At 42.3% G+C, this 25,955-nt stretch overlaps 1 protein-coding gene across 2 annotated transcripts in view; it reads right to left on the bottom strand.

The window, feature by feature from the left end:
* NRIP1 (nuclear receptor interacting protein 1) overlaps positions 1 to 25,646 on the bottom strand; it is an 81,937-nt gene extending 56,291 nt beyond the window's left edge. For both annotated transcript variants that reach the window (XM_077819913.1, XM_077819916.1), the window contains exon 1: positions 25,585 to 25,646. The gene's annotated coding sequence lies outside the window, so the exon portion shown is untranslated. The remainder of the gene's footprint in view (positions 1 to 25,584) is intronic.
* Positions 25,647 to 25,955: the final 309 nt, after the last annotated feature.

The raw sequence follows: 25,955 nt of genomic DNA, 5'->3' as shown, positions 1-25,955 counted from the left end.
GCAAGGACTTTCTGAATGGCTTGGTCCGCTCAAGGTAGAAAGCCAGAGTCTGCCGCACATCGAGCGTGTGGAGATGGCGCTCCCCACTGGACGTGTAAAGGCTTGGGGAAGAGGACTAGTAGAAAAATGTCCTGACCCATGTGGTAGGCGGAGACCACCTTTCGGAGGAACGCAGGGTGTGGGCAGAGCTGGACCTTATCCGTATGAAATACCGTGTATGGCAGCTCAGAAGTCAGGGCCCTGAGCTCCAAGACCCGCCTGGCCAATGTGATTGCAACCAGGAAGGCCACCTTCCACAGGAGGAGAGACCAGGAGCACGTGGCCAGTGGTTCAAACAGGAGCCCCAGACCCCAGCAGGTTTAGGTCTGCAGGACTAGGGGTCTAGAATATGGAAAAAGATGGTCCAAACCCTTAAGGAACCGGCCAGTCTTACCATGGAAAAATACCGTGTGCCCTTGCACTGGTGGATGGAAGGCCGATATGGCCGCCAGGTGCACCTTGACTGACGAGGGCGCCAGGCCCTGGGCCCTCAGATGGAGGGGATAATCAAGGATAAGCTGGATCAGGACAGCCACTGGGGAGACACCCTGGTCCGCCACCCACCTAGAGAACCGGGACCACTTCGCCAAATAAGCGCGGCAAGTGGAGGGTCATCTACTTTTGAGGAGGACGTGTTGAACCTGTTCTAAGCATGTCCTTTCCTCTTCGCCTAACCACTGAGCAGCCACGCCGTGAGGTGAAGCACCGTGAGGCTGGGATGGAGGAAGCGGCCCTGGTCCTGAGAGAGTGGGTCCGGGTGGAGCAGCAAACGCCATGGAGGAGCTACTACCACGCCTGCGAGGGTCCCATACCAATGCTACCTGGGCCACGCCGGGGCAATCAGGAGGACCCAGGCCTTGTCCATCTTTATGTTCTCTAGGACCCTGCTGATTAGGGGGAACAGGGGAAAAGGCATAGAGAAGCCGGCCTGACAAGGACATGAGAAAGGCAGCGCTCCGAGACAGCGCCCCTCCCCAGGCCTTCCCTGGAGCAGAACCGGGGGCATCGCCAGTTCTGCTGAGTCGCAAATAGGTCCACCTGGGGAGTTCCCCACCTTCGAAGAGCCGGTGGGCCACTTCCAGGTGGAGGGACCACTCGTGTTGTGAGGAAAAGTCCCTGCTCAAGCAATCTGCCCTCCTGTTCCGGGCGCCCGGTAGGTGGAAGGCCTTCAGGTGGATGTCGTGGGTCATACAGAAGTCCCACCGCCTGAGGACTTCGTGGCAGAGGATCGGGCCCTGCCTTGCCTGTTGATTTTGAACATAGAGGCCATTTTGTCCGTGAGGACCCTTACTACCTTGCCCTCCAGGTGCGAGCGGAAGGCCATGAACGCCAGCCGCACCTCCCTGAGCTCCTTGACATTTATATGTAGGGTCAGGTCTTGAGGCAAGCACAGGCCTTGGGTCTGAAAGTTCCCCACATGGGACCCCCAACCCAGGTCCGATGCATCGGACACCAGCTCCAACGATGGGGCCCTGTCCCTGAATGGGACCCGTTGGAGCATGTTGTTTGGGGCGGACCACCATCACAGGGAGGTGATCACAGAGTCCGGCACAGTGCGGACCTTGTCCATCCTGTCTGTGGCCTGGGAGAACTTCGAGGCCAACCAGAGCTGGAGGGGCCTCACCCTGAGTCTGGCGTGACGGACCACATATGTGCACGCCAACATGTGACCCAAGAGTTGCAGGCAAACTCTGGCTGTCGTCACCTGAAACCTTGTGATCAAGTCAATAAGACCTTTCAGGGTCTCGAATCTGTCTGGCAGGAGAGGTGCCCTGGCCGACACTGCGTCCAGGAGAGCCCCGATAAACTCTATGCATTGGACTGGGACTAATGTGGACTTGGTGTTGTTTACCAACAGGTGTTGCACCTTCCTGTTGCAGGTGGTAAACCTTTGACCAGACAATCGTCTAGATAGGGAAATATCTCGACCCCCCGCTGTCTGAGGTAGGCTGCTACCACCGACATGCATTTTATAAACACCCTGGGGGCAGTTGACAGACCAAATGGGAGAACACTGAATTGGTAATGATTCGGTACCAGCACGAAATGGGAGGAAGCACCTATGCCCCCTCAACTATGTGAGGAAGTATGCATCCTGTAGATCAAGGGCAGCATACCAGGCCCCGGGATCCAGGGAGACCATGAGGAACTTGAGCTTCACCATATACTGGTTCAGACTTCAGAGGTCCAGGATGGGCCTGAGCCCCCCTTTGGCCTTCGGGATAAGGAAATAACAGGAGTAATACCCCTTGCCCATGAACTCCTCAGGAACCATCTCTATTGCTGCTAGTCCTAGGAGCGGCCCCACCTCCTGCTCAAGCAGAGCTTCATGAGAGGGGTCCCCCCAAGAGAGGGATGGGGGGGATGGTTGGGTGGGGAGGAAGTAAACTGGAGGTCAAGACGCCGGCGATCGACGCCCGGGGCTGCAATGTCTTAGCGGAGACTTGGAGCAGGAACGGCGTCGACGACTGCACTGTGACTGACTGTGGTACTCTCTCCGAGACGAGGCCTGCCGTGGCCCCACCAATATTTGCTCCTTGAGGACAAGCGGTGCTGCGAGTCCCAGCCGGACAGAACCCAGACAGACACTCTGGTCAGCGTCAAGAGCAATCCACCTGGACTCTGCCCCGAGCGATCGCTGGGTGGTGATCGGCGTCGAGAACGTTCCCTCGACAGAGACCGGTACTGGGCCGCAGGCGACTGCAGAGATCCCAGCGGCGGCTTACCTCTGGAGCACAGGGCCAACATCAGTGGCACTCCAGGCACAGGCATGGACATAATGTCCCGGGCTGTCTGGAGGGTTTCAGGCGTGGACGGCATCTGGACATCCAGAGAGGCCTGTTTCGAAGGGGCCAGGCTACTCCACTCAACATGAGTCGGAAGCCTGGGGCCCAATGGGGTCGAGGACAGCCCAATATGGACCTAGCCTCCATCCCAGACTTGGATGGGGAGCAGTGCCAACTAGTCGATGGCACTGGAGGGTCACTGTGTATTGACGCTGCGGTGCTGGTTTGGAGCAGCGTGCCGGGGTCGGGGTCAGAGTCAGGGTTAGTGCCTACTCCATCAGGATGGCCCAGAGCTTAATGTCCCTTTCTCTTTTGGTCCGAGGCTTAAACAACTTGCAAATCTTGCACCTTTCACTGATATGGGTTTCTCCCAAGCAGCGCAAACAGTCTGTATGGAGGTCACTTCTTGGCACAGAACGCCTACAAGAGCCACACGACTTAAACCCCGGGGTGCAGGGCATGCCCTGGCCTGGGCCACGAACTAACTAAACAGCTAACTAACTACAGGTACTAACGCTGAACGAACGAACGAAAGAACGAACGAACGAACGATTCTGGGGACGAGCTACAGCAAAGCTGGAGCAGAGCAGTTCCAATGCACCTTCACTGTCGGCAAGAAGGAACTGAGGGTGGGGGGAAGCATGCAGCTCTCCCTTATACCGCACCAGGGGTCATGGGGGCCGCTCCCCCCCACTGGTACTGCTAGAGGAAAAACTTCCGACACCGATGCATGTGGCAAGCACGCACACCTATTGTGGAATACACATGAGCAATCACTCAAAAAAGTAGTGTTGGTACCATTATACAAGGCACGGTGAGACCTCATCTGGAATACTGTGTGCAATTCTGCTCTCCCATGTTTAAGAAAGATGAATTCAAACTGGAACAGGTGTAGAGAAGGACTAGGAGGATGATCAGAGGAATGGAAAACCTACCTTATGAGAAGAGACAAATAGCTTGGCTTGTTCAGCCTAACCAAAGAAGGCTGAGGGGATAGAAATTTGCTCTCTACAAATACATCAGAGGAATAAATACCAGGAAAGGAAAGGAGTTATTTAGGCTACATGCCAACGTGGACATAAGAACAAATTGATATAAACTGGCCATCAACAAGTTTAGGCTTGAAATTAGATGAAGGTTTCTAACCATCAGAGAAGTCAAGTTCTGGAACAGCTTTCCAAGAGGAGCAGTGGAGGCAAAAAAACTAACTGGCTTCAAGACTGAGAAAATGGTATAATGCAGGGGTTCTCAAACTTCATTGCACCGTGATCCCCGTCTGAGAACAAAAATTACAACATGACCCCAGGAGGGGGGACCGAAGCCTGAGCCCACCCAAGACCCACCGCCCTGGGTGGGGGGCCAAAGCCAAATTCCACCGCCCTGGGCGGGAGTCTCTAAGCTGAAGCCCAAGGGCTTCAACCCCAGATAGGGGGCCTGCAACCTAAGCCACGCCACCCAGGGCTCAAGCCCTTGGGCTTGGGCTAGGCCCCAGACCCCAGCAAGTTTAAGCCAGCCCTGGCAACCCCATTAAAACAGGGTCACAACCTACAGTTTGAGAACTTCTGGTCTAATGAAAGTAGCTACAGTGGCATGTAGTCCATCTGTGACTGCCAGCAGCAAATAACTCTAACAGCCAGAGATGGGACACTCGATGAGGTTGGCTCTGAGTTACTACAGAGAATTCTTTCCCAGGTGTCTGGCTGGTGGATCTTGCCCATATGCGCAGGGTCTAACTGATTGCCATATTTGAGGTTGGAAGGAATATTCCCTGGGTCAGACTGACAGAAACCCTGGGGGGTAGGGGGGTTGCCTTCCTCTGCAGCACAGGTCACTTGCAGGTTTAAACTAGGGTAAATGGTGGATTTTCTGTAACATGATGTGAGGACTTCAGTAACTCAGCCAGAGTGTAAAGGGTCACTATAGGAGTGGGTGGGTGACGTTCTGTGGGCTGCAATGTGCAGGAGGTCAGACTAGAGGATCATGATGGTCCCTTCTTACCTTGAACTCTATGAGCCAAATACATGTAGTAATAAAATTCACCCTTCTATCCAAAGAAAAGTCGCTTTCGTTTTAACAAACGTACATTAAAGAAAAATACCACATCATACCACACATTTCTCCCTATTTGTTTCTCCCCCTCCCTGTGTTGGATTTTTAGTTGGGGGGGGGGGGAAGGGATAGCTCAGTGGTATGAGCACTGGCCTGCTAAACCCAGGATTGTGAGTTCAATCCTTGAGGGGGCCATTTGGGATCTCGGGCAAAAATTGGGGATTGGTCCTGCTTTGAGCAGGGGGTTGGACTAGATGACCTCCTGAGGTCCCTTCCAACCTGGTATTCTATGATTCTATGTGTTGTCCCAAACGGCTCAGATCCAAAATTTAGTAACTAAAAACCCATGCAAACCTGCCTCTTTGTAGAGGCAAAAAGAGGAAACGAACAAGCCCTAGAACAATTCCTCATCTCTTTAGGCAAAGAAATGAGATGGGCCCGGCATTGCACCCTGTCAGCAAACTGACTCTGTCAGGCCAAGTTGTGGAGCTCTTCCCAGATTCAAGTGTCCTTCAGAGAACTTCCTGCCAAAGGCTACTTGACATTAAAATCTAGGGCAATTCAGGTCGAACATCCCAACCAACATTAATTTTCATGCTGGATCAAAAAGGCAGCCCAGTCTTTCAGCCTGAGTCAAAGCCATGTCGGGATGCAGTGACCAAGGCCAATAGCACCCAGAACCAGATAGGAAGCCAGTGCAGCAGTTGAAGAACCGCAGTTGTATGTTTACATCACACAACTCCATTTAAGAGGCAGGCAACTGCATTCTTCATGAACCCTGATCTATGCTACAAACTTATGTCGGTATAACTATGTCACTCTGAGGTGTAGAAAATCCATACCATGAGACATAGTTATACAGATCTAACCCCGAGTAGACAGTGCAACATCAACAGGAGGGCTTCTCCTGTCAACGTACCTACAACAATGGGACAAACTCTCCAACTGGCATAGGTAGCATCTTCACTAAGAGCCGTAGCTGCAGCACGGTAAGCATAGAGAAGCCCTTAGTCAAACTTCGAGGCTAAGCTTGAAGACTTCTCAGAATACCACATTTCTGTAGTCCAATGTGGAAGTTACAAAAGGCACAAAGGGCTGTAGTAAAGTCCGTATCCTAAAGAAAACAGTTGGCCTAATGAAAATTGAATAAGGCAAATTCTTAGACATGGACACTCCTGGAATTACAGAAGCAGAAAGGTGTTCAAGAGCAACCCCAGAGTGCAGAAGTCTTGAGGCAAAAAGGTGAAATGAAACACCCTCAGTTACAGGTGCAGAAACCACCCTACTACACTCCAAACAGCCTTTCCTCCAACCTCCTAGTAGTACCTGCATCTTCAGTTTCACCAGTTTGCTCTCACCCACATACCAATTTTGTCTACATAGTGCATGGACTCACCCTTCGCAGTATCTGGCTCTGAAGCAAATGAGACCTAGAGCTGCAGGTTGCCTTCATATTGACAGAAGAACAAGCCATATTGTCTCAATCTTCCACCAGACAGATCACTAAAAGTGTTTCAGAATCCCACTCACTGGAGCTCCATCTGACAGAGAATGGTTTGGGGCAATTCCTTCTCTCCAGAGAAGGATGAGATCATTTGAAACCCTGAGCCTGTAAGTTAATTTCTTTTTTCAATAAATAAAATCAGCGCTTCCCGACTGCTATACAGGGTAACCATTGTTGCAAGGCTGTTTTGTTAGTGTCATCACACCAAAAAGTCTTGCAGGAGGATCTGAGAGGAGAAGGAAGTGGCTTGATGGATTATTTAAGAGCTGGGCAGCACACAAGGAAGTGCAAAGATCTTGAGGGAGAAACCAACAAATGGGTATTTTAAGGCTGTCATCATTGTTTGAGCAAATACCAGCATGAAAGGGGTTGAAGGAAGCCCAAAATATCCAGACGATACCAGAGATACCTCAGAACAACTTAATCTTGTGCAGAAAGGAAAGCGTAGATAAAAAAAATTGAAAATTGGTTATGTAAGACAAACAATAGCGTTCTTCGAATGCAAAAATGAAAGAATTCAAAGTTAATGAACCCTATTCCTAGACTTGGGCTGATAAGTGACAGAGGGCCAGATTCCGATATCACTGTTTGTACTGGATTATTTTCCCAGGATTCCCAGTGATTCGAAAAGGTGTCACTCACTGAATAAGTCTGGCAGAATCTGGGTCAAATTAAGTACAGAGAATTGTAAGAAAGCCTCAAAACTCACTCTCAAGAGAGCTCCTGGAAAAATCCTGAGAGCTAGTTTATTCATACAATTACATCTTCCCCTGCAACTCCTGCCAATAGTCACAGCAGAATGGCAAGCCACGGAATGTGTTCTTGTGAAGAAAATACAGCCAGAATTCCAAGAATACTTGCTTATCAATCAATTGCCCAATGATATCAGAACAAATATTGGGAAGCTTCAAACTCTTGAGACTTCGCAGCATGAAAGAGCATTTTAAAGGAGAGAGAGAGATTGATTGATTGATTGGATTAATAATTAAAGAGTAAAAGATTACTCAATAACAAAAGGAAGGTTTCCAAAACAATCAGTATTTTTCCTTACATTTAAGTTTGGTTGCAGCCTACTGCTTTTCCCCATGTCCAAATGCCAGGAAATCACTTTCAATATTACATATAGCTATATTATGGTGTAAATGTAATATCAGAAGTTCCTTGCAACACCACTATTGTTGAGGGTCCATTTGTATTACTATAAAACAATTTTTTTTTTTCTTGCAGTGGTTCTATATATTAGCCTGAGCAACTAACACTGAACTAATATCTAGTACACAAACTGATTGCTATACTTGCCTCAAAACAGCATTATTGAAAATCAGTTGATATATAATTTTGAATATAACAGTTTTAAAAACCAATTTATAATCATGAAATGGACATTATATTTCAATAAAAGTACATTTGTAAACACGTTTAAAGTTGGAAAAACTACTAAGCAAAAATATTCAGATTATTTTTGTCAATTTGAAAAGTGAATCATATTTAAGAGCAGTAATTCAACAGATATGAAAGCGCCTGTTGATATGTCCATTTTGGTCATCTGTGAAACCAGCAGCACTGTACAATGTTCATTCCAAAGACATCTGTCATGTTTTAATATTATTTGTTTATGCAATACAGAGATCCTAAGGTCTAGCATCTGATATAAATAATCAAAAAAGGTTGAGCTACTAAACAAGTATTAAAAATAGGAGAGAGAGAGAGAGACTAATTTACAATCTGACACTTAATACATACTTGCTGGTGTCAAATGTTGCTTTTTTAAATAAGCTAACAGACACCAGAAGGCAACTAAAACATCAGTTTCCAAAAAAGAAAAAAACAAAAACAAAAACCCTACTGTTATTTAGACTGTCTTGGCTTCCAAGTAATGCAAGATAAAGTATTCAAACAGAAATAGTACGTCACCCACAATTGGTCACAAAAATACTATACCTGCAATACACTCCATCATATTCCTCAATTTAAACACACACACTTTTCACTCATATGCTCTCAGGTTATTATTGTAAGTAAGGAGGTGAGTCTCAGTCTCTCCCTTTAACAAGAAAGCTGTGTAAGCTATAGCATAACCTTACTAATTCACAGTTTCTAATTAGCATAAAAAAACCCTGGTGGCTTCTCCCCCCCCCAACTTGTGCTAAGCTGATGTCTTAATATGAACCCTTGTGGCCAAATGTGGCATTGGGGCAGCTGTGCCTCAGTTCCCCACCACTGTCCTCTGGCCTACTCCACCCAGACAACTTCAGAGAGTACTCCCCCTCCAGGGCCAGTCTTTTATCAGAGTCCAACAAAAATACACAAAAACCAAACCTCTAGTCCAGCTGGGCTCAGTTGGCAGCCATCTCGTCAAAGCAGCAGGGGCGCACCTTCAGACGGTCCCATGCCTCAATCCACCCCACAATGCAGGGGCTGGCCCATTCCTCCCCCACTGAGGGGTTCAGGCAGTTTCCTGGTAGGTCTTACCCCTGGAGAAGCCTGTCCCATCATTGCCCCTTTCTCCTTCTCAACTTTCTTTTAGGCTGCTTTTCAGGGAGCAGGAACTCCTAATCTCCACTCCTCAGGTTTTCCTCCCCACAACAAAGCTCACCCAGCTCTTTATGGAAACAAACCGTGCTCTCGCCCAGCTGGGCTTTATCTTTATTCTTGGCCTACACTCCAGGTGCAAGGTGGCAAGTTAATTGGCCCTTCAGGCCCATATTAAATCTTTTCACAGCTAGTGTAGGGTGAATTTTACCACCTCTGAGCAGTTTCAATCGGAGATGCTGTAATGGATCCTCTTAACTATAATTTCCCTTTTTGAAAATAATATTTACCTTACAATTTACTTTGAAGGTTTTAGTTAAAACTATCTGCAAAATAAAGTTTACGATATACATTCTGTGATTTTTTTTTTTTGCTGTTTTGTTGTGTATTTGTTCATATACTTACACAATACAGTAATCTGCAATGAACCTCGGTCTTTAGTCCAAGGTTCTGATGAAAAGGCCAGTTCCCTTGTTTAGCTCCAATTTGTGTGTCATGGGTGTTCTTGTACCACAAAAGGAAGGGGGGGAGGGGGAGAATAGTATTTCTTATGTTGTACTGTTGTAAGAGGAATAAGGATTTTTGTTCAGATTCACTGAGTATTGCTGCAACAATTTACAAAGCAGCATTTCAGCAGAAAATATGAAAGTATTTCCAGTACTTATAGTACAGTTAGACAACCTTTCAAACCACTTGTCAAAGAACTTGATGTTGGTATTTCTAGGCAAATTAAACTATATTGACTAAAGAGTTTTAAGTTATGTCCAGAGCATTTTAATAATTACTCAAAAAACAAAAACAAACAGCGGACAAGCTTGCTTTTGCCAAGGCTTGTTTATAAAACAACTCAATATACTAGACAGAAATTCTAACAAGGAAAGCTTTAAAAAAAAACAAAAACGGGTCTTACAGTCTATAACATGGATTGGTGCCTTCTAATACTGGGGGGGGGGGGGGGGAGGAGGTTATGAAATGGCTGTGATAGTTACTTTTTTTAAATGGCTAAAAATTTCAGAACATTTTTCCAGTGTTTTGGAACTTAGTATATATTACTGTATATGTTTATTTTTTTTAAAGAATTTATGTCATTCAAAATAATCCTTTGTTAAGTGCTACAACACTTTTTAGATTTCCATTTTAATACAACAATTAAATTAAAAGTTGGGTCTAAGTGTTAACTGTAGTGACTACTTCTATACAGATTTAATTTCTACAAATAAAATTTTGTCCTGCTTCCCAAGTTCTACATGCCTGGCTCCTGAACTAAACTTCCAATAAGAACAACCATAGGCTAGATTAGGGTTTTTACAAGAGCATGAACTGCAAATATTCTCTGGGTGGCTCTGGTCCCATTTCACCTAAATTCTTGAGGATTTCCTCTCCCCCACTCCTTTGCGATTAATTAGTCCCCTGCAAGCAGCTGAAATAAAACCCAGCAGCAAAAGAGGGGCAAGGGAAAGAAAAAACACAACTGTTCATAACATTGAGGTAGCCAGCTCTCTTTTAAGAAAACAGTATTCCTTCATTTATAAGAACCTGCTTTTTCTTTTCCTGCTGCTGCTCTCGGTGATCTGGTCTGCAGGCTCACCCTTCAAGGGTCCAAAAAAAAAAAAAAAAAAAAGGCCAGCTGATTATAGCCAAGGAGTCACTCCTCTCATGCCTCCTGGGAGGTCATTCCTAATTCAGAAAATGACTCAGTCATAGCTTTCAAACTTTCCTCTGCAAATGTAGAGAGTCTGCCAAAACAGGCAAAAGTTTTAATTTCACATTATTCAGTTTGCTTGACATTTTGAGTCAAAGTCAGAAATGACTAGTACACTGGCACAAATCAGACCTCTCCCCACTTATGCCACTTTAGACTCCTATTTACACCTGCTCTGCTTACATGTAAAGGAGTCTAAGGTATAGACAAGTGTAAAATTAAAGTAGCACACAACCCTATATTTAGAAACCAACTAGAGAAAATGTCTTTGTTTCCTTAATTTAAACCCAGGGTTACCTGGTTCACTTCATATTCTTGGAAATTAGAAAAGAAAAATACCCTTTATTCTATTTTGCATCTAATGAAGAAAATTCCTGGAGTGTACTGTCTAACATATGGTCTCATCTAGTCTTATCTACCCCTTAGGAAAGGCTTCAGCCACTTTTCCTTGGCATCTAATCCAGAGTATCATGGAGTGCGCTGTTAGGAAGACACCGATATTTTTGCTTAAATATTCCTTTTTGCTAATTTCAACCCAGTTCCTCTGGTTCTATTCCCCTGTACTCTACTAAGTAACTTCTGAACCTGCATGTTGTTAGCATGTGAAGCATGTGTTAGCACCCTGCATGTGAAGCTGTCAAATCTTGAACTCTGCATAAAGAGGAAATCTGTTCCTGTGGTCAAGATACTTGACTGGGACTCTGGAGATCTGGGTTCAATTCACAGTGTTGCCACTGGACCATGGGCAAATCACTTAATAGCTCTCTGTGCCTCAGTTCCACATCTGTATAATAGAAATACCACTACTACACACCCCCTCCTCTTTTGCCTTTCTTGTTTGTTTGGACTATACACTCTTTAGAGCAGGGACTCTTTTCTACTATGAGTTTGTACAGCACATACTCAGACCTGCTGACAGGGTGGAACAAAGGGGGAAAAAACTGCCCAGGGGCTGGGCAGTTTAAAAGGGCCCAGGGCCCCCAGCCACTGTTGATGGTGACTGGGAGCCCTGGGCCCTTTTAAACCGCCCAGGCAGGCTGCAGGGCTCCTAGGCACACGCGGGGTAGCAACCACTCACGGCCCCACGGGCTGGCGCGATTGGCCAACGCAGTCAGTCCCAGAAGTGATGAATTTGTCACTTCTGTCACGGGACCCGCATCCCATAAGGGATGGCCCTGGGGCTCAGAATTGCTGTCGGCGGGCCTGAAACTACTAGAATACTAAATAATAATTTAAAATGGGAAGTGTATTGTTAAATTTAAAGAAAAAGGAGTGTTCCATTTTCCTCAGATATATAAATCTGTGTATCCCTCATTATTACAGTGTGTCCCCGGCCCTCATTTATTCAATATTGCATCCCAAATTGAGAGGGATACCTGTCTGTTTCAGAGATCAAAATGAAGTGAGTCTTTCCAGGATTCATCTCCTCCCCCCACACGTACGTATACACACAGAAGTGCTCCAATATGTTCTGAAGTCTCTCCCTTAGATTGTCTTCTGGAACTAGCTCAAATCCCATGCTGCAGATTTTCCTATTGTGTCTGTTGACACCATTCATGAAAGCAAGGAAGAAATGAAGTCAGTCAGCCTCAAATTTTTCCAAAGTGTTCATATCCAACTATTTTACATTAAAATAGATGCCAAATCCAGCAAGGAAAGAAAGTCAACCATGTGCACAAGACCCAAGCAGTACATGCTGGCTGAGACCCATATCTTCCTACTGTATTCATGCCACTACACGATTGCTGTCACAGAAGGCACCATTCTGTATATATAGCTACCTTGCGCACACGCACACACACAAAAAGAGGTATTGTTAAAGCAGATTTTAGAAACAGGAGAAATTGTGAACATATCTGTCTATACCCATAAGCTAGTAGGTCTAAGGCTAGGTTAACCAGTCTTGACAACAGCCCTGCAACAGAACAAACATACCGTAGGCTTTAGGATATTAAGGATCTAAAGTTGGTGCCAGTTTTCTCCCTAGTGAATATACTTCAACCTACGATGCTTTGACCAGTGTTGAAAAATGTTTAAAATTGATATAGCTCAAAAAGGTGGCAGTTTTAAACATCAAAGCCTGTCTGTATATAATCTTTAAACACACACCTCAATTTATCACAAAAAGGTGCTGTACTTAAAAGCCTGTGGTGAGTACATATGAATCAGAAGAGAAATTGTTGCTGCATACATTCATTTTACACTGCATTTATAGAAGCAGAGTTGTGTTAGTATTGTACATCTTATTAAAAGAGACTACTCAGTGATGGCACAAATAAGCTTCATTTGATCCAATCCATAATGACAGTGGCATACAACTAGCTAGAATGTTCAATTTTGCTAACATGTCTTAAGATGTATATAAAAGCGACAGATTCAGACTCTCTTATTCACACTGAATAATCTGTAAATTGTCCCACCTTGTAAGGTACTACTGAACCAGTAGTAAGGTACTACTGAACTGAATATATACACACACTTATCTACATCACAAAAAATGGCAAAGGAGCAAATTATGTCTCGGGAGAACTTAGAACTGCCACTGGAGTGTAGACTGGAGTATCTGCAGCACACAAGGAAGCATGATTGTCCCAATTCAGTAAAGCGCCTAAGAACATGAGCAAGTCGAGTCCCTTTGATTTCAGACAGAGGTTCCCAGGCAGATGATGCCAGCTTTTCACATCCTGGATGTGTAGTGTGTGTTCAGTGCAGCAGCTCCCCAGGCACTCAGCACAGAAAGCAGTGTTATGATTCACTCCTGCTTGTGGGAAAGGAGACAGAAGGGACACACTGAACCACTCTGTCTCCAAGTACACCCAACTTGAGAGAGCCATATTTTACCCCAAGGCATTACTTCTAACCTCATTACTCCACTACTAGGCAGGAACACCTGTCTATTTTATAATACACTGAAACAGTTCACCAAAACAATCTCTTGCCTTAATAAAACACTTGCTCTCACAGGAACATACTAAAACCAAAATACTACTTTTCTCCCACATTTATGTTCCTGTGACAGCAGTAATAAGTGCCCCTCAGTAGACCAGTTGTTTATGTTATTCCTTTTTATAAGTCAGCACCACCAAGACCAATGTGTTTCAGTAAATTAAAAAATACACAACAAATTCTTCAAATTAAATACAGGGGATAGATGCTCAGCTGGTGTAAATCATGAAGCTCCACTGACTTCAAGGGTGTTATGCAGATTTACATCATTTGAAGATCCAGCTCTAGAAAATAGTGTAGTATACTGACTTATACTGAGGGAATGGACCTCATAGATCACATGAATGGTCAAAGTCCTTAGTATCAGTCTAATACAGCAGTTCTCAAAACTGTGGGTTGGGACCCCAAAGTGGGACACCAGGGCTGGCATTAGACTTGCAGTGGCCTGGGGCCAAAGCCCGAGCCCCACCAGCTGAGGCCAAAGCCCAAGCCCCAGGGCTTCAGCCCTGCATGGCGGGGCTCAGTTACAGGCTCCCCACCTGGGGCAGAAGCCCTTGGGCTTCAGTTTTGGCCCCACCAGGCTTTGGAATCAGCCGCCCCCTCCCCCTGTGCAGGGTTTGAGTAGGCTCAGGCTTCAGTCCTCCCTCTTGGGGTCACGCAGTAATTTTTGTTGTCAGAAGGGGGTCACAGTACAATGAAGTTTGAAAACCCCTGTTCTAACAGCATGAAAACACATGCTGCCTTCTGGCAAGTTGCCTGCTGGTTGCTATGCTAGCCCCACAAAGCCATTACACAACTGCATTTAAAATTGTTCTTGATTTTTCACTTATTTTCCCTCCACCCTTTCCTTAATGCAAACCAAACACAAGCAAATTCTGAAGAGTGAACAGCACATCTGGCAAATACAAGTGATTTTCAAAAACCTGCTGCCATACATATACATACATTCATACATACATGCCAAAAAAATAAATCTCATAACCCTCTTATGAATGAGGTGAGCAGGGGAGAAAAAACCTGAAAATGACAGACATGACAATACAATGTTCTTCCCCATTTAGGTGCCTCACTTGGAAATAAAAAAATAAAAAAAAAAAAAGCACCAGAATATGATGTAGGAATACTCTTGCATAAATAAGGACATAGACAGTGCCTTTATAGGTCAACTGAAGTCAATGAAGCAATGCTAATTTATACCCACCAAGAATCTGGCCCTTAGCTACATAAATTATAGTTTCATAGAAACTATATATTAGTAACTGACAAGATCTTTAGATAAAAAGGTGGGGAGGGAGGAACTAGCTTTATTTTAACAGATACACCAAGCTGTACATTCTGAAAAAATACTGTCCTGGAAAGTAAAGTATTTGTTTCTCAAGAATCTCTGAAGAACACAAAATTAATTTAATCCATCAAATCATGAAATGCCTTCAAACACAAACTCCTTTTGGCAGAATTGTTTCAAAAGTGCCAAGTAGTTTATCTATGCTAAATGACCTCTGTAATCCTGAAGAGGTCTATTCCCTTACTCGTTAGAAAACTATATGAAAACCATAAAAATAATATACCTTATACTCTATGAAGAGCAATGACAAACGTCATGTTAAGTTTTTCTGAAGTTTCCACAAAGTCAGCTTTACTATCGCTACAGTTTCAAATATGGGATGAGGTGGCAGTATGCCCTAATTCTCCCTAATGAGCATGCATGTGGTCATTTGATAGAGGTTTTAAATATAGAATCTAAATTAGGATTTGAGAAAAAATTGTTATGTGCTTGAATCTTCATCCCTGGGATACCAGGATAGCTGTCCAAGAACTGAAAAATTAATCCTCATCCATTAAAGCTGAGGGAGACAGTCAGTGCATTTCAAATTACCAGTCCCATCACCAGTAAAATATACCATCCCATTCCTTTCTCTTAGCTTCTCCCCACTCTATAAATTCATACTGGAACACAGCAACTACCATACAGTGGCACTTCTGCATTTTATGTCTCTTTTCTGAAACACTAACAAAGGCGCCTCTTGCTACAGTTCACCACAGCTTAATAGAGTTCACTAACTCCTCCACAGCATGTTCTCTTTTAAGGAGAGGTGGGGGAGGGAGGTGCTTTTTTTCTCCTTGAAAGTTTCTCCTCAGTCTCGAGCAGTTAGACACGCTACCCAAAGCGGGACGCGATCTCATGGCTGAATTAAGTCATGTGGGAGAAACAGAGGAGCTTGCAGCTCACATGTGCTAACTACTCTCCCACAGTCACAGAAAGGGCAGCAAAATGGACATTGATGACTTTCAAGCATCTTTTTAAGTCGGACAAAGGTGAATCCAGAGTCACAGTTTTTTCCCCACGTTCCTCTTCTCTGTCCTGCAGATCCACTTCCTCCCGCATGTTTCGAAACATTGCTTTAATAGCAAGAGGCAGAGAGAGAAATGCTTCTATTTGCATGATCATTGATTTCTGCCGAAGTGTTTCACCTGTATCAACCTTAAAACAGATTTCCTTAGTGGTAACTGTAATGATCAGAGAGTCCTGTTCTTCCTCCTCTAAAGGAAGCAGCACTGCTATTATGATGTTTTTCCACTTCCCAGGAAGCAAGAATGGTCTCTGAGGATATGAATTAGCCCCACCTACTTCCTTCTCATTCAGTACTGAAAGAAATTCAGGTTAACATTTGAAAAGAGGTTAATGTTTGGAGATACACAGGAGAACGGGGTAGGAGAAAAATGGGACAACACAAACTACAGGTAAATGATACTTCCTTGCCATATTCCCCTCCCCCCACTTTTCTAGAAAGGAAGTTTCTTTTGAAAAAGTAGCTGTGATGAGTCCTTCTTTAAGGATTTGATCTAAAGCCCACTAAAATTAACTTAAGTTTCCCACAAACTTTGATAGGAATTGGATCAGGCCCTGTAACAGAAATGGGCTTACTTTCTTGTAGCCTCTTGAAGCATTTTTCTGCCAAAACACCTCAGACAACAGCAGGTCCAGTTAGTATAACTGATAAACTAAACAAGGATTAGCTCAAAATAGCAGCCCTAGAAGTGGCAATATTATGCCTCAGCTTCACCTTGCCAACAAATAACCTTTAGGAAGCAGACAGGCAAAAGTGCTTGTATGTTAAATTCACACAATCCTTAATCCAACAAGTAAGAGAGACTTAAGGCTCTGAATCGCTTTTTACAAGCACAGCAACAATTTCCTTTGATGTCCAAAAAAGAGTCATGTAGCTGAAATGCGAAGAGTTTCAGTGCTCTTGGTATCTAATTGTGATGCGTTCATGCCGATTTCTCCAGGAAAGTTAAGCTCCAAAGCAACAGTTTTCCCAAAGGCATATGAGGGGCGACTGAAGAAGCTTGGACTCACACAGCTATTTTAATGCTAAAGTTTACTCAGATAAAGGCAAAACACAGTCAGTGTTTGCATAGTCAAGGCCCTGAATATGTTGGCTGCAGTAGTGCACTCTTCCCATGTGAAACTTCAGTCTGCTAACCCAAAACATTGTCTCAATTATAAATCCTAAACAAACCACAGGGAGCATGAAGAGGATTAGGAATTCCGTCTTTTGTACCACATTAAAAATATGACCCTAAGCAGTCAGAAAATTGTCCACTATCTGAAACACTCATGTGCCTATTAAGAGTGACTCCATCTCAATAAGCAGTCCCTCATCCCATGAGGATGATTCAGTAGAGAAGGGTTGTGGTGAAAAATGGAGCCCCGAAGCTAGAGATTTGGGAAGACCCGGCAGATCTGAAAACTATCAGAATTGTGAATCATAGTTAAGGACATGATTCTGTCACACATTCCGTGACTTTACAGGATCTCCATGACATCTACTGGGCCAGTCCTGAGGCTGCCAGAGCAGTGGCCAGCCCTAGAGCAGCAGCCCGGCAGCCAGCCCTGTAGCTCACAGGAGCAACAGCTGGGGTTGGGTCAGCCTCCCTGGGGCTGGAGCAGCAGTAGTCAGCCCCAGCCACAGGAGCAGCAGTGGGGCTAGAACAGCTTCAAGCCCTGGCCACGCTATGTTTTTCATCCACACACTCCCCAGGGTATTTTTAGTAAAAGTCAGGGACAGGTTGTGGGTTCCTGTGAATTTTTGTTATCGCCCATGACCTAGAACCTTGACCTTGCCCCAGGCATATGGGGAAAATACAGATAAGCACTTTAAGACTTACAAAGCATAAGCATAAATGCAATAGATAAGAGTCTAGCCTTTTTTTCCCCCCCCCCCATAAAGTTATTCAATTATTTTATGATTCAGAAGTCAGGATCAAAAGACATCCCTGTTTTTTGGGCCAAGTACCAGAGTAACACACCTGGTTCAGCCCCCTATCATTATTATAGCCTGAGACTAAGCTTTTTGGGTCATCATATATGTTAGCTCCTGCTCTATGGCTCAAGTTTAGTGTCAAAACAAACTAATCCACTGAAGTCTGAGAAAGCAAGAGTATGCCCCTTTGTGAAATGGTTAAGCCACGTCCTACATTTAGCAGATGGAACAGAAGGAGATGCAAGGACAAGGCCTTCATAAGGCTGCTTTGAAGAAGAGGGAAATGGTCATATCACATCTCTTGGCACTAAGGGTCCCTAGAAAGGTGGCTTCAAAAATGGAAACAGGGCTCTCCAAAATAACACCATGTGAAATTACTTCATAGAAAGGTTTGAGAGCAAGAAAATAATGGCATCTGTGTTCAAGAGCTCCACCAAAAAGGTCATGTCAAGCTTTCATTTTTGATGTTGTACTCCAAGGATAAACTTGAGTTCTAGAGACAACGGGCCTGATTCTCCAATGCCTCATACCTTGCGTTATCATTTTAACCTGTGCCTACTGAATGCAAAGGGACTGTAAAATGCTGCCATCCTGATTTGGTAATGTTTTTGAACTCACGCTGGTTGGGTGTAAATGACTACACAGGGTGCAAGGCAGTGGAGAGTTAGGCCCAGAGTCCAAACTGAACGAATGGCTAAGGGGGAAGCCAGCATCCACCTCTGCAGTGGTTCCTGGAAAGTAATCAGCTTCCCCAGTGCCAAGAGGACTTCAAGCAATCTCTACTCATCCTTAGGGTGGCACTGATGAGCAAGTCCAAAAGACTAAGTGAAAGAACTGAGTGTATTTAAACCAAACAGACTAGAAAAGAAAGGGAAATAAGCCTAAGAAGCTGCCATTTTTCTTACTCTGACCAAGAAACAGAGGGTTGACTGAAAGAGAAAGGGAATTAAGTCACTAAATTATGTAACTTAACTGTTTTTATATTTTTCTTTGTCTTTTCTGCTTAGACTGAGAGGAAAAGACATAAAAAAGAGGTTATTTGATTACCAAAACCTGACATCCAAGCACCAGGAGAGGAGAGAAAGAGGAAGAGAGTGGGCTAACTAGACTATTTATACTAATTATGACTGGCTGTTTTTGAACTTCCTTCAGTACTGATAGGTGGAGACATAAGACACTAGCTTTAATGGAGAGTTCTTTGGAGGATGGGAGATGAAGACAACATACCACAAACACTGTGGAATGGAAATAAATTTCTTCAATAAAGCAAGCTTCAGCAAACACCCTGAGGTCAAATAAAACTATTATTTGCTTTTCCAAAAACATTACATTCTCTAGCAGCTAAATAAAAATATTACAAAACCATTTTATGCAAAAAAAGTTTAACTTTAGCTTGACCTTCCATTTTAAGTAAACAAACCTTTCTAGCCAATAAGCTTCCCTCTGAACTCTGCAAGATGATAAGCAATACCTTAATTACATTTACATGACTTTGAAATTGTTCCAGACTGAAGTCAATTACTGCAAGGTCATAGAGTATGGAAAAAGTAAAATGAAGAGATACACACATGGGGCAGTTTACTCAAACAGGCTGTGGCAGTCTCTTCTCACCAATTATTTAGGGCCCATGATATCAACAAGCGCCTGCCTTTTCATCAATTACATGTAAGGAACAACGTTTTAAAAAGCTGAACTGTATAACACCGTATTTCCAATTTTTAGATCGGATTCAAAAAGGGAGACACTGGACAATTAAAATTGCTTTTAATGCGTAACGACCAATGTAAGCAAGATGAATATTTTATAACGTTCTAATTGAGAGCACAGAGAATATGAAGAGCAAGATGATGTTGGTTGCCAAATGTGCTGTGATTGTCACCAACACCACATCACTATTTTCAGTTATATGAAATGGGAATGTTTTGCACTGATTTATTTCGTAATGTAGGCAGTAGGAAAAGGCACTGTATTACCTTCATGCCATTGTAGCTCATGGATCACATAAGTGATGTTAGGTTTAGGAGTGAAATCCTATCAGAGGGAGTTTTACTATTGACTTCAATGGGGCCCAATATGTCACCCCTGAGGTTGAAGGAGAGAAAATATCCAGCACAGCCGTTGTCATTAAAATCTTTACTATTTTACCTAATTCAATTTACTACAGTATTTGTGCTATACTTACTATAGGAAATACCAAAATTACATATAAACAGCATCGTAAAGATTGTAACAGTGACCACTAAGTAGTATGAACAGAGTATGTTATTCTGTGGACCAGCAGAAGACTGATACCAAGTCCATCCCATTCCCAATCATATTTGCACTGAATAATGTGTTAGGTGTGATCAATAGCAATAAAATTACCTGAAATGTAGCACAATTACAATTTTTGTCTTTTATAGAAGCATTTTAAATTTTACAAAAATGTGAGAATATAAAAATCTCAAGTATTGCATTTGAGATCTAGCAACCGCACATCAATTCCCTGAAGCTGACAATGGTTTTTAGTAGTAAATTAGATGTCTCCATACAGCCTTAGTTTACTAGCCAAGCACTTTTACACAACTCTCAAGCCAACCTTCTGCAATTTAAGAATGATTTAGTACAAGTGAAGCAATGAGTATTATAAAATTTATGCTTGTTCACCTTCTCTCTCCCCACAGAGAAGGGCAAGATGCTTTTTCCATGTAAATATGTATGAGATCCAAATAATTTCAATAGATATTCCACGGAGAACAAGATGCTGAATACACCCATTTCAGCTCCATGTTACTGAATTAACTGCAAGATAATGATGCTGTCTTACCCCTCTTAAAAAAAGACAGTGAAAATATCTCCATGTTTTTCAACCAAAAGTCAAAGGAAAGAATTTCTCCCTCAAAAAAAATGAAGGGGGTACCACAAATTCAGTTAAGATGAGGACACCTTGTATGTGATAAAGCAAAACTCATTTTACATATCAGTTATAAATGCCCCAAAGATACTCTGAACACAGTTCCACAAGATTGATAGAGATTGGTATGTATCAGTAATATTTTATTCACCCCTTTTCCCCCCACCTGAACGACAGTAAGAAAATTATACTAGTTTGTGGGATGCTAGAAACTAAAATTTTAGGAAATGGACTAATTTTGTAACAGATAGAGTCAGAGCATTAATGGATGTATACTGTGATTTAGTTTCCCTTTTTTGTACAGCCATAACTACCATAGCTGGAATTGAGGGAATGGAACCAGTTAAAAACTCAAAACTTTAAGTATTCATTTACTTTAAGCCAGGGTAGTCTTAATCAAACAGAGAAAGATATTTCATTGTATTATTTCCCTTTAAGAAATTATTAAAGCTACCAGCAAGTTACCGTGACTCTCATTCATAGTCAATGATTTAATGTGGGGTGCTTATTTGTATAAAGCATGCTTTACATTGGTTTTGAAGCTACCCACATGTCATTTGGGCTGATGTCATATCTTACAGCATAACCTGATCTCTGCGTGACTTTAAAGAAGGATAACCACTTTTCACTATGTATGAACTCTGAACATCAAAAATACTTTTATTGCCTCAACAATTTAATAGTTTTATATCAATAGTGATGTTACTTTCCTGACCTCAGAAAGTCATAAAGATGACAAGAAACAATCAGACTTATTGTACCATTCATTTTATTTTAGGCTCGTAAGCAGACTTATGACACAGTTGGGAAAGCGATCCACAGGAGCAGGCAATGTAATAGCAAAAAAGAAAAAAAAAAAAAAAACGAACACACACATGCTATCTATCTATATTCTGGTCAAGTAACAAAGTGGAGAGGTTTAGGGGAGTATTATGAAGTTAAGTGTGAAGTCAGAGACATTTTTAAATGTAGAGAACCTCCTTACATTCAGCTTAATTTGTGTCTGAAAGATTATTACTGAGACAATTAACCACTGGACAAATACATTTTAAAAAAAAAAGTGATGGTTGTGAAGAAAAATCATGCACCACATGTCGAAACAAAGTAACTCATATAAAAGATTTTATACAATGAACAAGCATTACAGCTCAAGGTTTAAAATAAAACTTAAAAACAAATGTGCCCACACCCTGACCTATTTCAATTCAAGACACCTGCTTCAGAATCTCTGCAGTTTTTTTCTTGTTCTATAGTCAATGTTTATAACACTATAATAGCAGTTATACCTATTACAAAACACTTTACAGTTAAAACAAAGAACCACCAAGAAAGTACAATATTCAGCAACTGACATTTACTGCACTGGCCTTGGACTTCTAATCTTTACCAGACAGGCATACAATTCAATCCATCAGCTCATAAAGGTGTGCTTTCTTAACCTCTAAAACAGATGGGATTGGCTAGAAATGTCTGGCATGTCAAACTGCTAATCACTGTTGCCCTTTGCACAAAATAACCCACTTAAATTGAGGCATGGTTGCACTGTAACCGACATTAGTCTGTGGGAAACCCATTTAACTGTCACATACTCCTGCCACTCCTGCTCTCCCTTAATTAAGCCTAATGCCTTATGCTTTGACCTTTTGTTCTAGCCTATTAACCCTATCCAGTACAAGTTCACATATGTTAAACTAAAAACTTTGCTGTAAAATATTAAATGCCAAGCTACTGAAAGCATAAGGGTCATTTTTCTTAACCCTAAGGTTATAGACATCATATTATCAAATTCATTTAGCAGGCAAAATGGAAAATGGCAGTGATGTAAGGGTTAAATCCTAGAAGGTACTGCATAACCACTAACTAAAAACACTAACCCGCATTCACAGAAAAATACAGTTTCTTTTTCTTCTGTAATGAAGTATGGTATGCTCCCTAGAACAAAAAAGTGTCACTAAATCACTTTAAAAAAAAAAAATACTGCAATGTTTGCTCTCGCCCTCCATCCTTCCTCAAACTGCCCATTCTACGCTTTTTTTTTTTTAAACTGCATAATCCACTCTGATGGTAAATTACTGTATGGATGATCACTGAAGCCTGTAAAACAAATCACTATTTTAGTTTTAAGATGTCAATTTCTCCTCACTGACGGCAAATGTTGTGTCCGTCCTTGCTCACATTGGGTAATACTTTCCTCCTTCAATGGCCTCAGTGATATCTGTTGTACTACTTGCAGAGTAAGATACTACTCACCCCAACTGGTAGACTCTAGCCTTAAATGATTCACTTGCAATATCTTTAAGGTAGGGATTCTCAACCTTTTCCATGTCACATTCCTTGATGGTCTGTTGTGGGAAAGAGGATTGAGATGTATCTGGGGCTCACCCCTCTTTAAGCAATAGGGGAATAGACACCTTTCTTATTTAGTAGCATAACTTGTAGCCCACAGGTTGAGAGCTCTTGCTTTAAGGAATAAATCTGTTCTGGTATGCAGGATGATTGGTACTTCCCTACCACACGCAAATTACTTTTGCTTAAGAACTCAGAAGATCTTCTGGGAATTGCCCTAATGATCTAGAACTCTGATATCCAAAAAACCAATTCCAACGACAAGAACAAATGTCTGGTTCTAATGCAAGAGGTAGTTTCAGGGCAGAATACAGCACAACCGTTTGTAACAACTTGTAATGCAAGCTTGTGCATTGAAATAGGCTGAATACAAAAACCATCCATAACAAGACTGTTTGTACCACAATACAGAATGTGGTCACCTACTCAAAATTTGTATTGGTCTGCATGGGCAGAGAAAAAGCAATTTTAAACATATCAGGATATATGCTGTGCATAAACAGGTAATAAATATTCCCTCAAGTTTATCAAATAGCTACCTTTTTTTGACAAGTTGATATACTTAATGCACAACATTTATTTACAATTCAGACTTTTAGAACCCATGAAGGAAATATATTTTTGTGCTGCACAACCAACCACTTTCTTAAAAAAGAGAAAAGATAAGCACAGCTCTTTGAACAAAACCTTCAACCCACTTGTGATATATTCAAATACTCATTTCCACAAAAGCCACAGTTCTATTAAGCACAATACAGCATAAGGAACATCTGCTGTTGACAATAGTAATTCATAAATTTAAAGTGGCCACTTAAACCCATGTATTTTAATAGTAAATTTTATAACTCGGTGGTTTTGAGATCAGCAAAAGTCATAACTAACTTTTCAACAACCTTGCGTTGCCAAGATTACCAAGAAATACGAGAGCAAGTCAAGAGATCATCCTCTACACTCTTCTGAGTGGTTAAATGTAACAAACTAAAGAATCATGGACTGAGACCAGGTCCACACCAAAGAAGTCAGGTCAACCCAGCTATGTCTCTCAGAGGTGTGAAAAATCCACACTCCTGGGTGACAGTTAATCCAAACTAACCCCTGGTGTAGACAGCGCTAGGTCTACCGAAGCATTCTTCTTAATCAAGCTATCACCACTCAGGCAGGTGGATTAACTAGTAACAGAAGAACCCCTCCTGTCGCTGTAGCGAGTGTCTACACTGAAGTGCTACAGCAGCAGTATTCTAAGCGAAGATATATCCTGACTGATAGTCACATTTTGATTTCACTTGTGCTAGCTACTGCAAAAATCAAAGATACTGAATGGATTCTGAAACTCAAGTATCTAAAGTTTAACAACATGATGCAGATTTTCTGGCGATTATCCTTGGATATACTGTGTTAGTGCAGATGTTCTCAAACTGTAGTGCATCCACTACTGGTAGTATGTGGGCTGCAGTCAGGTGGTACATGGATTGGTTTATCAGAATAAGAATCCATTATAACCACACTGATTACAATTATGAAGTTGATAAGCCAGGTACTTTTGAGTTTTCAGTGTGGTCTTAAAATCTGAGTACAGCTCCGTTACTGCTTCTTTTTTGTTTGTTGGTTTGACATTGACATTGTCCTTTCCAAGTAAACACTCCTAAGAGTACTAAATATAAAACAAACAGACTACCCTGCAACCACTCCCTGCCCAATCATTTCATTTTTCTTCATGCTCATTAATGGCCTTATTCTGCAAATACTGCTACTGAATTCAATACTCAAGTGGTTAAAGTTATTCACATGCTTAAGTGTTTTCAGCATTGGGCCATAAAGCAGGCAATCTTTGGACAAGACTAAAGGGATGATTCCAATATACCAAAGGGAAACAGGATTTGAGAAATGGAGACAAAGTTAGCATATATCGACAAACTGATAGTGGCATTAAATGTCTGCAAACCATTTGCAATAAGTAGGATAATATTCATTAACCATTTTAAAATACCAGTCACTTCCCATATAAGCTCACCTGTCTCGTATTACATATATTATGGGTTGAGCTCATTTTATAGGAGGTTAAAAAATCATTTTTAAATTTGTATTTTATTTCCCCTCTCAGTCTTATAATGTGAGAAAACAGGATCCCTCCCTATCCAAGAATGACCTCCCAAACAAGTCTGGAAGATCTTAGGGCCCACTAGCCAGTTCCACACCAAAAAAATGCAACATCCAAAATGTATTATTTCTGCCTCTTGGGTATACATTGTATAAAAACTTCTCCATTTCTTGCTTTGGCGAGTTTTAACTTCAAAAAATAGATAGAATTATACAGGACATTTTAAGATTAAAAGTATACGGTAGAGAGTCATCCAACGGACAAATTTTTTTTTAATTAAATAATGATACTGTCAAGATAAAAAGAAAAGGAGGACTTGTGGCACCTTAGAGACTAACCAATTTATTTGAGCATAAGCTTTCGTGAGCTACAGCTCACTTCATTGGATGTCAAAGATAGTTAACCCAAAGAAAAGATTTACCTTCAGAATGTTCCAACCCGGAACGCCTATCCTTCAGGAGCCCAAGGGTACATTAGTTCTCCTGAACAATTCCATGCTCGATCTGAAGACAAAAAACACACACACACACACCATGAGTATCTGCATAACAGTCTTCTATCACAGCACCCAGGGATTGGTTTACTGTTAGGAAAGTTAACACGCTTCACTGAGTGTGTTAGATTTACACGTAATGCACGGTTTATGTCAGCAAAATAAACATAACTTTGAACTCCAGAAAGTAAGACCTCCCAGACAGGACCATTTTTGAAGTAAATACAGAAAAATGTATTACCCCACTACCCAGACAGTGTTTCTTCAACATAAAAACTATAATATCCATGTAAAACAGT

The sequence above is a fragment of the Eretmochelys imbricata genome, chromosome 1 (genome assembly GCF_965152235.1).
Source record: "Eretmochelys imbricata isolate rEreImb1 chromosome 1, rEreImb1.hap1, whole genome shotgun sequence".
Lineage (NCBI taxonomy): Eukaryota > Metazoa > Chordata > Testudines > Cheloniidae > Eretmochelys > Eretmochelys imbricata.
Note: the sequence above shows the minus strand (reverse complement) of the source record. Positions and strands in the feature narration are given on the sequence as shown.